This window comes from Arvicola amphibius, chromosome 4, assembly GCF_903992535.2.
Source record: "Arvicola amphibius chromosome 4, mArvAmp1.2, whole genome shotgun sequence".
Lineage (NCBI taxonomy): Eukaryota > Metazoa > Chordata > Mammalia > Rodentia > Cricetidae > Arvicola > Arvicola amphibius.
The window spans coordinates 106942897-106958111 of NC_052050.1; the positions used below are offsets into that span (position 1 = coordinate 106942897).

The following is a 15215-nucleotide window of genomic DNA, read 5'->3' on the forward strand; positions in this document are numbered from 1 at the left end:
TGTTACATACTGTGGGAAGTTCATGCTTATAGACCAGCTCTCATGGCACATTTACTATGGGAGGATCATACCAATAAAGAAGCACTCACAGAGCATGTACTATGGGGTCTCATTCCTATAAGGCTGCTATATGCTTCATCATACATGGACTATGGTGGTCTCAGTCCTGTAATCCAACCCTCATAGTGTATGGACTGTGGGTGGCTGACATCTGTATACCAGTACTCATGACACATGTAGTCTAGGAGGCTCATGCCTGTAAATCTGCACTCACAGTGCATGTATTTTGGAAGACATATCTGTAATCTGGAAATCATAGCGCATGTGCTGCAAGAATCACCAGCCCAGGCCCCTTGTAGCACCTCCCTGGTAGCTGGCAGGGATCTGGAGTCTGTGTCTGTAGCATTGCAGATTTGGGCATGTGCTGAGCAGGCTCGAGGACTGGTGCTTGGAAATGAGGATGCCCAGGGCAGATGCATACCAGGTGGGCCTGCTGGTCTGTCAATGAGGCGTGTCCCCTGCCTGGACCTGTGCCCCTGGCTGGGCATATGTCTGTTCCTGCATAAGGTGTTGATGACCACTGGCTGCTGGCTATGTGCTGGCCCTGAAGCTTGGGCAGCAAGTCTTGCAGTGCTGGGTGTTATTCCTGGGTGTGTGGAACCCAGAAAGGATGCAGCTGGAGCAGAAGGAACTGGTGATGCTTGGTGCCAACCAGTTGGAGTACCTCTATGGCAAGGCCATGCAGTTCATCTTTGTGGGTGTGTGCCAAGCTAGATGGGCACTCTGAAGTGTGCTGTGAGAGGAGACACACATCATCCCTCATGTGCTCGTCATGCAGCAGGAATGGTCAAAGTCTGGCTGGGAGAAACTGCAGCTGGATGAGGCAGGTGTGATGGATGAGGTGCTGGACACTGCCATGCAGGCCTTAATCCTGGAGGTGATTGCCAAGTATGGTGAGCCAGTATATGTGCTGTGTAACAAGGATGCCTTCACATTCAAGTCCTCCATCTAGCTGGCGTGCCTGTTCCCCAACTCCAAATTTCTGCTAATGGTGCATGATGGCCAGGCCTCCGTGCCCTTCATGATTTCTCACAAGGTCTCATTACAGATGGTTATAAGCCACCATGTGGTTGCTGGGAATTGAACTCAGGACCTCTGGAAGAACAGTCAGTGCTCTGAATTATGTGGCTAACATAGATAAGAATAATGGGTTAATATAAGTTATAAGAGTTAACAGGAAGCCTGAGCTAAAGGGCCAATCAGTTTAAAACATATGGAGACCTCTGTGTGATTTTCCTCTGGGACTAAATGACAGGAGAACTGGGCAGACAGGAACCCTGACAACAGAATGGCACCCACATGAACAACTGCATCCACCAAAACCCTGAGAGAACTTGGGAAGTAATTCTAGACAGAAAAGAATAGAGTAAAGCATGGCTTCTTGGTAGCAGCAATTTCTCAGATCTGCTCTGCTTGCTAGAGGCAAGTACTCTCACTTAAGTGAGGCTTCCTGACTCAGCTTTACTGTAAAACCCTGCAGCTCTTTAAGAGGTCCTACCACAAAACATTTAAATGGTGTTGATAAAAGCTGACTGCATGCTTTTTGTTTTTCAGCAATAGCAGGAAAAGAAGCTATGCCATTTTAAAATGCTGGCTTTCTGGGCCATCCTGTCAGTACAAACTCTGACTCTTTGAAGCAGGAGGTCCAACTACAGAGAGAGCATTTGAGTGTTGTTTGTGAACACACTGTTGCAGCATGCTTGCTTGCTTGCCTGCTTGCAAGGACCTTAAAATGCCATAGAGTTGTGGCTGAAATCTCAGAAAGCTAAGAAATGGGCTGGATCCAGCCATCAAAGCCATGGCTTTAATCCTACCCATATTGCTTAACAAATTAAAGACTCGTGTGGTCAGAAAAAGAGAGAAATATACAGTAAAGAGAGATTCAAAGATGAAAAAACCCTCTAAATTGTTTACTGTGTGTTAAAAATATATGCAGGATAAAGGTTAAAGTCCTTAAAATAGAAAAAAAGAAAGAGGGTAGTTTGGTGTGGTGGCACACACCTTTAATCCTAACATTTGGTAGACAGAGGCAGGCAGACCTCTGTGAGTTCAAGGTGTGGTGGAACACATTTTGAATCCCAGCACTTGGGAGGCAGAGGCAGGAGGATCTCTGTGAGTTCTGTATCCAGGACAGCCAAAGATATACAGAAACCCTTCTCAAAAAGCCAAAAATTAAAAATAAAAGAAAAAGAATTTAAAATAAAGCCACATAAAGATGGAAAACACACAGAGAATCTTGATACTGTATGTTATTATGCTCTCTTTGAATTGTTTGAATGCTGAGGAAGGAGCAACAGTTGCTAAAAGATATTTGTTTATAAATGCTGCTGAATTAATCCAAGATAGGTATTTTAGAAATACCTTGACTTCAAAATTGAAGTCAAAAGGTATGTTACTTTGGAGAAGAGATTTTGCTTTTGTTTTCACAGGAAATGAGAAGCTATGGATTCATTCTGAGTTAAGAATAATCAGGTTTGATCAAAGAAGACCACCTGAGAAATCTCCGGTAGGAACAGATGGCCCAGATGTCTGAGTTCTATATCCAGAACAGGTTCAAGACTGCTTCCTGAGATGATCAAGAATCACAGGATACTCCAGTCAGGACTTGATCATAATTCTAAATTTTCTTTAGGTCCCCATAAGATTATCAGTGCCCCCAACCAGCAGGAAGTAGCCTAGAAAACTATGCCCACATTCCCAAAAATGGACTATGGATGTTCTTGTTGCTTAAAAAAAAAAAACAAAAAGAGGGGGAAATGGTATAGGACAATTTTATTCTGTCAATTATGTTTTAATCAATGCTGATTGGCCAGTAGCCAGGTAGGAAGTATAGGCAGGACAACCAGACAGGAAGTAGAGGCAAGATAATGAGAACAGGAGTATTCTGGGAAGAAGGAAGCTTCCTCTGCAGTCCTGTCCAGACACCGAAGAAGCAGGATGTGACCTACCCTGCTTAAAAAGGTACCAATCCATGTGGCTAACATAGATAAGAATAATGGGTTAATATGTTATAAGAGCTAATACAAAGCCTGAGCTTTGTATTATTTTTTATCATTTTTGTATTATTTTGTATCAATTTATATCTAATGTAGAACCCTGTGTGATTTTCTTTGGGACATAATGACTGTGGGAACTGGGCAGGACAGAAACCCCAACAAGCAGGCCCTCATGTTACAAAAAGCTTTTGATCACATCTCAGGGTTTGACCTGAGCAGCTGCCAAGACTGTCTTATGAAGTGGAACAAGGCCATCAAGGTGATATATGCACAGTGCACGGAGGTGGGCAAGGTCAAATGCCTGCCTGTGTATTATGAGCAGTTGGTACTGCACTGCTCCCCTGCACTCACTCAAGCTCATCCTAGACTTCCTGATCATCTCCTAGAGTGACACAGTCCTTCACCATGAGTACCTCATTGGCAAGCCCGGAGGCATGTCCTTGCCCCAGATCTAGTGGTCCACAGACCAGGTAATCAAACATGTGAACTTGGAAGCACTCTCCAAGTGGAGCTGCCACATCCCTGGGTACGTAGTGAGAGATATAGTCTAGATTGCCCTCATGCTGACTCAGCGTGTCTATGACCCACTTGCAAAGCCACCTAATTATGGAAATCATGACCTGATTGTCATCAACCACACACATCAGGTCTTGAAAGGAGACTATAGAACACCTGCAAATCTGAAATGATATTTTTAGGTGAACCAGAATAGTACCTCCCTACACCTGGGAAGTTTGTGATTTCCAATCTCTGCAGGACTCAGATGTCTGAGTTGCCATCGTATGTACACAAAAGTGAGACTAACCCAAGCTAAGTGCTTCCCCTCAGTCTTGCCATGGTTCACAGAGGTGGAACATTCCTCTCTGTGGAAACAGACTTGGAACCTCTGCCTTCAGATGTTTCAGGACAAACATTGAGGAGGAGAGTACTTCAGCTTCAGAAACTTAGGAATCTTCCATTTTTTCTCCTTGAGAACTTGTTTTTATATATAAAGAATTGAATTTACTATCTTCCCTAATGAACAGGCTCTTTTGGTGACCTCATTTCCTGGGACAAGACCCATGATCTGTTCCTCTCTTAGACTTGGACTCTGAACTCAGAGGATCTATTTAAGAGTTTAATACATGGGCTTTCCTTTATTCTTTAGTCCTATTCAGTTTCAAATAGAAACGAATTTATTTGAATAAAGTAAACAGGCTTCTGTTTGTGCCTTATGTCACACAGGAAAAAATAATGACCAGTCTGTAACAAATGACTCATGAGTCATGTATTTTGGGAGGCTGACATTTGAATACCAGTTCTCATGATGCATGTACTGTGGAGGGCTGAAGTAAATAACCCAGAACTCATTGTACTTGCATTGAGAGAAGCTCATGGTTATAATGCAGTATCCACAGAACATGTAGTATGGTGGGCTCATGGCTGTAATCTGGCACTAATGGTACATGCACTTTGGGAGGCTCTAGGCTGTATCCCAACATTCATGGTAAAGATATTTTGGGGGACTCAAGGCTATAAAACAGCATTCACAGTGATGTATTTGTGGGGGCTCATGACTCTAACCCAAATTCATGATGCATGTAATGTAGTGGGCTGGCTCATGCCTGTAAAGGCAGCACATACTGCATGCACTCTGGACAATCAGGTCTGTAACCAAGGACTCACAGAGCCTCCAATGAGGGAGGATAACACCTGTACCCCAGAGACTCCTCCCTATGTCTTGTCTTATTGTCTTAGTGGGTGCTCTAAGCACCATGTTGAAACAGAGTGGTGATAGTGGACATCCCTGTCTCATTTCTGATTTTAATGGGATTGCTTAGAGGTTTCCTCTTCCTAGGGTAATATAGCCTTTGTTATGTACTTTGTTATGTACTTTGTCAGGTACTGTACTTCCAGGTTTTTACCATCCATATATGTTTGTTATCACCAAAAGCTTTTGACACTCATGAAAGAATCATCTGATTTTTTAAATTTTATATCTATTTGTATGATTTACCATATTTGTTGACTTACATATGATACAGAAACTCCGAATCTTTGGGACAACTACAACTTTATTTTGATGGACGGCACATGTTTTCATTCTCTTACCAGAGAAGGCCTATATTTTGTCTCTGTTTTGTAATGGTATATATTTCAAATTAAAATATAATTATGCTTCTTCTCATATTACCTTCCCTCCTGCCAAACCCTAGACTCCAATTCCTCAATATGATACTTTCAAACAGTATACAGACATGCATCAAAAAGACTATCTGCCATGACCAAGAAGACATTAAGTAGCATTTATCCCTAAAATGCAGGGATGATTCAATTTAAGCAAGCCTTAAATTAAACTACATAAATGAACTAAAAGACAAAAATCACATGTTCATTTCAATAGGTGAAGGATAAGCCCTTAAGAATGTCCAACATGGCTTAATGATATATGTACTAGGTAATGTACAGATAGAGAAAACACATACCTCAACATACTGAAGGTATATATGAAAATGCAGCCAACAGCTTCCTAAACAAAGAGAACCTTGAAGAAATCCAGCAGGAGTCAGAAATAAGACATGATGCCCTTTATACCCACTAATTTATAATGTTCTAAGCTCTAAATACTAGCTGGAGGAATAAGGAAGAGAAGGAAATTAAAGCAGTATGAGTAGAGAAATAAGTCAAACTATCCCCATTTGCAGATAACACGGGGTATTCCAAGAGTTCCACAGAAAACTTCTTGAAACAACAAGGTAATTCAGCAATATCCAGGATGCAGACTCATCTTGCACAAGCAATAACTTTTCCACACATAAGCAACACACAAAAAAAGAGATGATGAACAAAATCCCATTTACAATAACCTCAAAGAAATCTAAGTAGCAAGAGTGAACCTAATCAAGGATGTGAAGGACAACAGCTGTATAAGAGAGTCACTAGAGAACAAACAGTATCTGACCCTCACACACTGGTAGATTTATACCATGAAAATGACCATTGTACATAAAGCTATTCAGTACAATCTGATGGTGGCCTTGGAGTCCAACTCTGCCAGGCCACCTCCAAGGTTCACATCAGAAGCCATAGCGAAGCGAAAGGAATTTAGGATATTTCTAATCGAGAGTTATGAAATAACTCACACGCCGGCTGTTTGGGTCATACTCTTTATTATTCTGCTTCAGCTTTTTCTTCACAGCTTGTATACACAGTTCACAGCAACTTTAGGCAGAAAAAATGTTATAGAAAATTCTTATCAGGGTCAGAAAGCATTCCTTGTTTCTGCGATAAGAGACACAGGCTTGCCAGCTCCTGATAGCGGGTGACAGCACCTGTGGTTGTAAAAAGGGGTGGGCAATTGACTGAGTAGGATCTTTCTAAGGAGATTAGCCTAAGGGGTTACAAGGGGAGGAGGCTGAACTATTGAGAGATCTAAAGAAACAGTAAGGGAATTGTGTACTACTCTACATTTCTTTTTTTAAAGATTTATTTATTATGTATACAACATTCTGCCTGCATGTATGCCTGCAGACCTGAAGAGGGCAACCAGATTTCATCATAGATGGTTGTGAACCACCATGTGGTTGCTGGGAATTGAACTCAGGACCTCTGGAAGAGCAGCCAGTGCTCTTAACCTCTGAGCCATCTCTCCAGCCCCCTACTCTACATTTCTTAAGTGCATTTAATATTATAGACTAACATTAGGTGGCAAAACTGTCAGCGTCTCTTTGGTGCTTCCAGCAGGATAGAACAGCTGCTACTGAGCCCTATGCAAACAACCAATAGGCGGAGTGGCGTCTATGGGTAACCATGGTGACCTGTGCAAATCAGAAGGGGAAGGGAGCAGCATTGATTTGCACCAGCACTTTCGCCAAAGGCTAGCTTGCAGAGCAAAAAAGAAATGACTCAGACCTAAAAATACACTTTCTGTCTGGTAGCCTCAGCAGGGAGGGACCCTAGTAACTGCTTCACTGATGTGTGTGAAGAGGTTAAAATATGAAAATAAAACTCTGAATGGAGATTGCACGTTTGTTTCCTGGCTGCCCAGTCCTGAATAATCACACAGAGACTATATTAATTACAACACTGTTTGGCCAGCTACTCAAGTATATTCCTAGCTAGCTCTTACACCTTAAATTAACCCATTTCTATTATTTTACATTTTACCACAAGTCTCATGGCTTGTTATCTCACATGATTCTTGGACAACTGTATGGCATCTGCCCGACACTGTCTTCTTTTCCCCTTTATTCAGTTTAGTTTTCCTGCATAGCTGTATTCTGCCCTGCCATCGGCCAAAGCAGCTTCTTTATTAACCAATGGCAATAAAATATATTTATAGCATATAGAGAGGAATCCCACATCACAAAAATATTATTTTTAGTTCATGATGGGGGCAAAAGTGAACTACAAACATGAGCCAAAGGATTCCTTAGGGAAAAATTCTTGGAGATTCCAGGTGGGGTACTACAGCTAGGAATTAAGACTCAGAAAAATCTCCATCTCAGGCCTGAAGCTATCATAACTACCTGCTAAAAAGAGCTTTTCTGGTACCCTGTGTTCTATTCTTTTGTTCTCGTAGGGCCTGTGCTTTCCCATGCCTAGTTTTATGCTGTTGTAAATTTACATGATCCTTCCAACCTAATCATTTTTAAGTGCCAGATTCTTTGATACCTGTGGAAGCCCAAAAATGTGAGCCTATTCCTCCTTGTCTGAAGGTCAGAGAGTTTTTAGCTTCCTCGAAGTTGTTCACAACAACTAGTTGCACACCCTAACCTTGGTGTTTTAGACATTAAGATGGCCTTTAGAGGCCCAAAGGTCAGAGAATTCAAGCATACTTCTGCTCCTTTGTTTGCATTAGGAGGTTTGACCTAGGGAGTGACTGCCTTCAAGATACTTGTTCTAGGGTGGGTTCACTGCCTAAACAACAGAATGTTTTTCTAAAGAATTAATGATTTGATGTCTCAAGTAACTGTTCTAGTTGGCCTTTGTATTATGTTAAAGCAGTTTTTTGCCTTCCCCACCTTTTTGTATGGAGGTATAAAAGTGTATGAAAAATTAAATACAGGAGGACTCAGAACTCAGTATGCAGGAGAGTGAGTGGTTCTTCCAACATTATCCTATGTCTCTGTGATTTTATTTTTTGGGTCTCTGTTCTTCCTACCTAACACTTCAAATCCTCATGTCCCTATTGTGGAACATAGGAATCTTCCCAGGGATAGGGTCATGGCAGAAGAAAATTTGTCAATCCTTTCTGGAAGTTAGTAAAAAATAGCATGTACGTGTCAAAAATAAAACAAAACTAACACACACCATAGAAGTCTCTTGTTATCTGCTTAGTATGTGATAGGGTAATATCCTGAGGGCACAGTAAGTGGATACTGCATTTTGTTTTATGCCACAGTAATCAAGAAGTCATATGGCACTTATTTTTTAATCAAACCTTTAGCAAAAAGGGCAGCTAAGTCAGTGGCTGCTTCCATTGTGATAAGGTCACCAGACGAGATGGGAGCAAACAACATGGCTGCTTTCTATTCAAGGTCAGCTCAGCTCTGTGATAAGGTGAGTTCATCCCCCCCCTCCCATCAGGCACACTTCCCTTGGGAATCTCACAGGTTAAATGTGCACTGTTTCCTGCTTTTCTTCTCATTATAAGTTCTTTTGTGTGTTTTAAGATGCCTGTGATGGTTAAAGCCTTGTTTAAAAGGCACTTTTTAAGATTTATTATTTTCTTTGACTGATGTATCTATTTTTCTATCAAATCTTCAATACCTGAGTTTCTCTCTTCTATCTCTTGAATTCTGTTGATGATACTTGTATCTACAGTTCCTGTTCACTTACCTAGATTTTTTATTTCAATAATTTCTTCTGTGTGTGTTTTCTTTATTGATTCTATTTCCACTTTCTGGTCTTAAACTGTTTAATGCTTTTCCTTCTACTGTTCGCTTATTTTTTTTCTTGGCTTTCTTGAATTTTTCCTTAAGGAGTCTATTCATTTCCTCTTTAGGACCCTCTATTATCTTCATAAAATTGTTTGGGGGTTATTTTCTTGTGCTACGACTATGTTAGAATATTCAGGGTTTGCTGTAGTAGTGTAGCTGGACTATTTTAGTGATATTTCCTTGACTCTTGTTGATTATGTTCTCTTTCTTTGGTTTTTCGAGACAGGGTTTCTCTGTAGCTTTGGAGCCTGTCCTGGAACTAGCTCTTGTAGACCAGGCTGGTCTTGAACTCACAGAGATCCGCCTGCCTCTGCCTCCCGAGTGCTGGGATTAAAGGCATGCGCCACCACCACCCGGCATGATTACGTTCTTACGCTGGAGTTTAGGCATCTGGTTTGGACTAGTAAAAGGTCTAGGTTTTGATTTCTGAATTTGACTTTGTTGGGTGAGTGTTTTCTTCCTCTGTTCCTTTGTTTCTGTTTCCTCTCTGGTCTCCTGACTGTTGTGGCTTGTGACCCAGAAGGGTTTCTCTATCTGAGTTAGGGGTTAGAACACAGCAGTGAAAAGGGGTGGGAGATTGAGGGTAGGATGGGGGAGAACCAAGAATGTGAGGAGAATCCCTGGGTGGGCTGACCCCCTGCAGTTCTGGTGACCTTTGGTGGAGGAGGGTGCCTCTGATGGAGTTTGGGGCAAGGACACAATGACAAGAAGGAGTGGGTGATTGAGGATAGGGTAGAGGGCAGGCACTGACAGACTGGGGAAGGTCTACAGAAAGGTGTCCTACTTGAAGTTCTGGTGACTGATATTGTTTCTAGTTTTTGAGGCTGGTACCTAGACTCATTTTTTTCAAAGTCAAGACGAATGTTTCAAGTTTGATCTGTGTAGAAATCCTTGGCTTGCTAGAAAGACCTTTCTATTCACAAACAAGCCAAAGAAAGTGGACAGAAGCTACTGAACTCAGTGCTTAAACTATGGATGATTCATTCCTGAGAGCTCCATAATACGGAGGGTGATCACAATCTCTATTATCATACTATCTTCATGTTCATCCATTGCACCCATGGATAGACTAACATTGTTATGAAGTTTATGTAAAGTTTGTAATATTTTTCCCACTTTGATGTAGCATACATATATAATGCTTATGATAATATATTTTAAATACTCTTATTCAAACATAATATTCTTTGTTCTGTTAGTATAGATAAAAATTATTAGATTATTATATAGGAACATGAAGTTTGGGTTAATTTAATCTGTGTTATAAAACCCTGGACGCAATTAATAGGTTCTATATGATTGGTTCTCAAAACTGTAGGTTAGGTTCCCTTTGTGGTTCTTATGACCCTTTCACAAGGGTGGCATATCAGATATCCTGCATATCAAATATTTCAATTATGATTCATAATGAAAGACCCCCGAAGTGGGTTGTCTTCCAATCTGGGAAGACCCCCCCAAGGAGCAGCGAGACCACTCTTCGGATGCAATAAGCAAGAGGCTTTATTCCGATACACAGGTACCTGGGGCGACTTAGTCTCTCGGAGGACTAGCGCGCCTTTAGGCTGGAGCAGTGGGTTTTTATAGGGTCGGGGAGCAAAAGTGCGGGTACAGAAGCGAGAAGCAGCGTTGATTGGTTAGTTTGAATGAGGCGGGGGTTCAAGTCGGGGTACCTGGAGACAGTTGTGGGGGAGTCTGGAAACAGCTACGGGGCGTTCCAAGTAACCAGATGTTGGTGCTGACTTAGCCATATCTCGGGTACCAACTGTCTCTGTCCCCGGGCTAGGGCCCAGGTGTCCAACCATAGATATCCTGCTTGGCCCCTCATTGTCCTTGTTTCTCTGAACTGAACTTTAACTGAACTTCCCTGTCCTTTGTGCTGGTAAAATTTCATGCCTTGCAAAATGGCGTTACTGCTACTAGCTGCTATTATTGAATGGGGGTCTTTCATTCCCCCCTTTTTCTTTGAACTGAATAAAATCTTTTATTTAGCTGACTCGGTTTCCTGCATTTTTAGGGTCGAATTGCTTAAGTTGGTGGTATTGTTGGGTCAGGACCAAGGCTTGTATGACTGCCATCCTGTCTTTTATGAACTGAACCAAACGGTTGAGGATACAAGGCCCAAACAGCAAGATTAATAGTATAATCATGAGGGGTCCCATTATGGACGAGACTAGGGTGGTTAACCATGGAGATCTATTGAACCAACCCTCGAACCAACCTTGTTGTGACTCAAATAACTGCTGTCTTTGCTTGATTCGTTCCCTGAGTTTTGCCATATTGTCCCTGACAACACCTGTGTGATCAGCATAGAAGCAACATTCCTCTTTTAGGGCTGCGCAAAGCCCCCCCTGCTGTAGGAATAGAACATCCAACCCTCGTCTGTTCTGAAGGACCACTTCGGATAAGGAGGTCAAGGACTTTTTTAAGGCACTGACTGATTCTTCCAAGGCCCTGATATCGGTGTGCATGACTGCCTGTAATTGCTGGAACTGTTGGGTCTCAACCAGCGCAGCGGCCCCTGTTCCTACTCCCGCAGCTATTCCCCCCACGGTTAGTCCTCCCAGCATGAGGGCCAGTGTGAGGGACACTGGCTCTCGTTTAATTTGTGGTCTCTCTTCAAATTGCTCATAAACATATGAGGGGGTATGATAGGTCACTCTGGGCCATAGCTCTATTAACACGCAATAATCAGAAGCTGCATTAAGGACCGTAAGGGAAACACAAGGAGTGAGACCCGTACTGCATGCCCAGTAGGTCCCGTTGGGTGCCACCAGATATCCAGTGGAGTTAGTCTGAAGTGGATGGGTGCTGTTGCACAGTGACTCGTGGGTTTTAGGGACTCCTCCCACACAGGTCCCTCGTCCCGATACCTCTGACAGGGTAAGTTTATGTTGGGAGGGGGATGCACAATAGGCCGTGGCCTCAGTTTGGTTGGTATAATTGCCAATTATAGCTACTCCCTCATAGTATGGGGGCCTCGAAACCAGACATAGCCAGCATTCCTCGGTCAAGTTTGGGCTGGTATAGTTGAGGGTCGAGTATGCCCCCTGGATTAGGCTAAGGAGCCTGTCTCCGGTGCCCGGGGATGAGGGCGGTCCCCTCGAGATGTTCCCGGACGGGCTAGTGACTGATGTGGGGGCTGGGGTAGAAGAGACGTTTTGGGCAGGGATTGGCCTGGGTTTGGGTGGGGGTGCTGGTTGGGAAGGGGGCTTCTGTTCTGACAGGACCGCGTTTGGCCCGACAGCTACTGTTGATGAGACAGAAGCTATTTGTCTCGTTAAGGAGAACATAGTGACAGGGTCATATCCTGTGCGATGGAGACGCAGTCCCCAGGACTTGGGACCATCCCAGACTGCTGTTCTGCCTTGGGTGGTGAAGTCGAGGATCAGAGGATTGCATCTGCCTCCCAAGGTGGCCCCCGTAACATTTTTAGTCGAGGAGTCATAACAGGGACCACACCAGTCCCTATATCCCCCTTTCCCGGAGACTTCGCAGACCCAGCGTCCACTACCCGTCCACCCGGGAGTAGTTCCTCGTCGGAGGGTGATCAGGTCCCAGGAAGAGGATGGCTTCCAGTATGCATCCCCGGTGGTTTCGCAGCCCCATTGGGCGCAGTACCCATCTGCAGGCCCTCCGCATTCTTTTCGAAAGTTCTGACCTGGGCACACGTAGAAGTCGCGGGCCCTAGTGTCGAGGCGGTCTCCTGGGCTGCTGCAGCCATATCCGGGGAAGGGTTCCTGGTCTGAGGGGTTCCATGAATCCCCCACTAGATCACAAAGGTCAAAGTATAGGGTAGGAAAGACATCTTTCATGGTTCCCAGCATGGAGGTGGAATTGGCAACCTGTCCTGTCATAAGGTTAGTGACTCTCCAAGTTATATTATAAACTGTATGAGGGCTCTTGGCTTCCCCCCCCCTCCCAGTCCTATCAGGGCCCATAAAATGATTAGGGGGGCTCCCGAGTAAGTCTTATCTTTAGAGGGTTTTGAGAACGTTGAACCTTTCATGATGATTTTGATGTTTTCTCGTCCGGTCGGGCCGCTTTTACGTGGGAGGCGTGGACCCAGGCCGCAATGCCGTCGACCTTGAGAGCAGTCGGAGTAGTCAGCAGCACAGTGTAGGGTCCTTTTTAACGGGGTTCCAAATTCTTAGTCCGATGTCTGCGGACCCAAACCACGTCACCAATTTGGTAGTTGTGGGGTATCACTGGTCTGTCCAGCTGGTCTTTGTAAGTGGCAGCGAGTGGCTTCCAGACTTCCCTCTGCACGGCCTGGAGTGCCTGTAAGTGAGCTTGCAAAGAGGGACTGTTAGCAAAGTCTGAAATATCGGGGTCAAAAAAATTAATGAGGGGCGGGGGCGCCCCATATAATATCTCAAAGGGAGTAAGTCCATGAGGTCCTGGAGTGTTGCGGGCACGATAAAGGGCTAGGGGTAGTAGGAGTACCCAATCTCTAGTGCCAGTTGCAAGCGTTAATTTAGTTAGAGTCTCCTTGATTGTTCTATTCATCCTCTCTACCTGTCCTGAACTTTGGGGTCGGTAAGCACAATGTAATTTCCAATCAATCTCCAAGAGCTTGGCCACCAACTGACTTACCTGGGAGACAAAGGCGGGCCCATTGTCGGTTCCCAGTACCTGGGGCATGCCGTACCTGGGGAAAATCTCTTTCAACAGCTTCTTGGTCACTATCTTGGCTGTTTCATGTTTGGTCGGGTAGGCTTTTACCCATCCGGAGAAGGTGTCAACAAATACCAACAGATATTTGTATCCATATTGTCCAGGCTTAATTTTAGTGAAATCAATTTCCCAATGGGTACCTGGTCGGTGTCCTCGTACCCGGATTCCTGTCCCGAATTTGGATTTTCCAGCATTGACCTGAGCGCATGCCCTGCAGGCATCAGCTACTTGTTGTAGGATTTTGTCTCTGCCTAGCAAATAATGGAAGCTTTCTTCTCTGTCTAGGAGAGTTTTTATTTTTCGAGGACTAAGGTGAGTCAGTTTGTGTAAATAATCTATCAGTTCGAAAGTCTGTTTTGTGGGCACCACAGATCTGCCTTGGAAGACCCATTGCCCTCTGGCCAAATCATGAGAAGCCCCCATTTTTTTTAGTATCTCCGTGTCCTCTCTGGTATAGTGGAAGGGACAATGTAAAGGAGGGGCGTTGGTATCTTCTGGGGCAATCGTGAGGACTTGTGAGGCGCTTGGCGTCATGCCTATAGCGGCCTCTCGTGCGGCCCCGTCAGCCATTCGGTTGCCTCGGGCCTCGGGGCTGTCCCCTTTTTGGTGTCCCGGGCAATGGATTATACTTAGTTTTTGGGGTAAGAACAGGGCTTTTAGTAAGGCCAAGATCTCGTTTTTGCTTTTAATTTCCTTGCCCTCGGATGTTAGCAGCCCCCGCCTCCGATAAATCTCCCCGTGGATGTGGGCAGTGGCAAAGGCGTACCGGCTATCAGTATAGACATTAAGCTTTTTACCTTCTGCCAGCTTGAGAGCCTGGGTGAGCGCAACGAGTTCAGCCCACTGGGCAGAGGTTCCGGCTGGAAGGGCTTCTGCCCAGATTACCTCGGTTTCGGTGGTCACTGCAGCCCCGGCTCTTCGCTGACCATCTTGTAGAAAGCTGCTCCCGTCTGTATACCAGGTAAAATCAGCGTTTTGGAGGGGTTGATCCGTCAGGTCCGGTCTGGTCCCGTGCATTTCCGCAAGGATCTCGAGGCAATCGTGTTTCGCCCCTCCCTCCGGCAAAGGGAGCAGGGTTGCAGGGTTCAGGGTTACCACAGGTCCGAAGTGCACCCGGTCCGTATCCAGGAGCATGGCTTGGTAGTGGGTCATGCGGGCATTAGAGAGCCAACGGTCTGGAGGCTGCTTAACCAAGGCCTCCACCGCATGTGGTGCCAGGATGGTCAATGGCTGGCCCAGAGTTAATTTTCCCGCGTCCTTGGTGAGGACCGCAATCGCCGCTACCATTCGCAGGCAGGGCGGCCATCCTGAAGCCACTGGGTCGAGCTTTTTCGAGAGATAAGCTACAGGACGTCTCCAAGGACCCAGTTTTTGAGTTAGGACCCCTTTTGCGTAACCCTGTTTTTCGTCCACAAACAGTTCAAATGGCTTAGTTAGGTCTGGGAGTCCTAATGCGGGAGCGGTGAGTAAGGCCCGCTTTATTTCCTGATATGCCTTTTGTTGGTCCTCGCCCCACCTGAACAGAGTCCCTGATTTGGTGAGTGGGTATAAAGGGGCTGCTATT

The 15215-nt window shown here is 44.6% G+C and overlaps 2 pseudogenes; one reads left to right on the forward strand and one right to left on the reverse strand.

Annotated features, from left to right (window-relative positions):
• The first annotated feature begins 435 nt into the window (after window positions 1-435).
• On the forward strand, window positions 436-9945 carry LOC119811576 (annotated as a pseudogene).
• A 642-nt stretch (window positions 9946-10587) lies between these two features.
• On the reverse strand, window positions 10588-12983 carry LOC119811578 (annotated as a pseudogene).
• Window positions 12984-15215: the final 2232 nt, after the last annotated feature.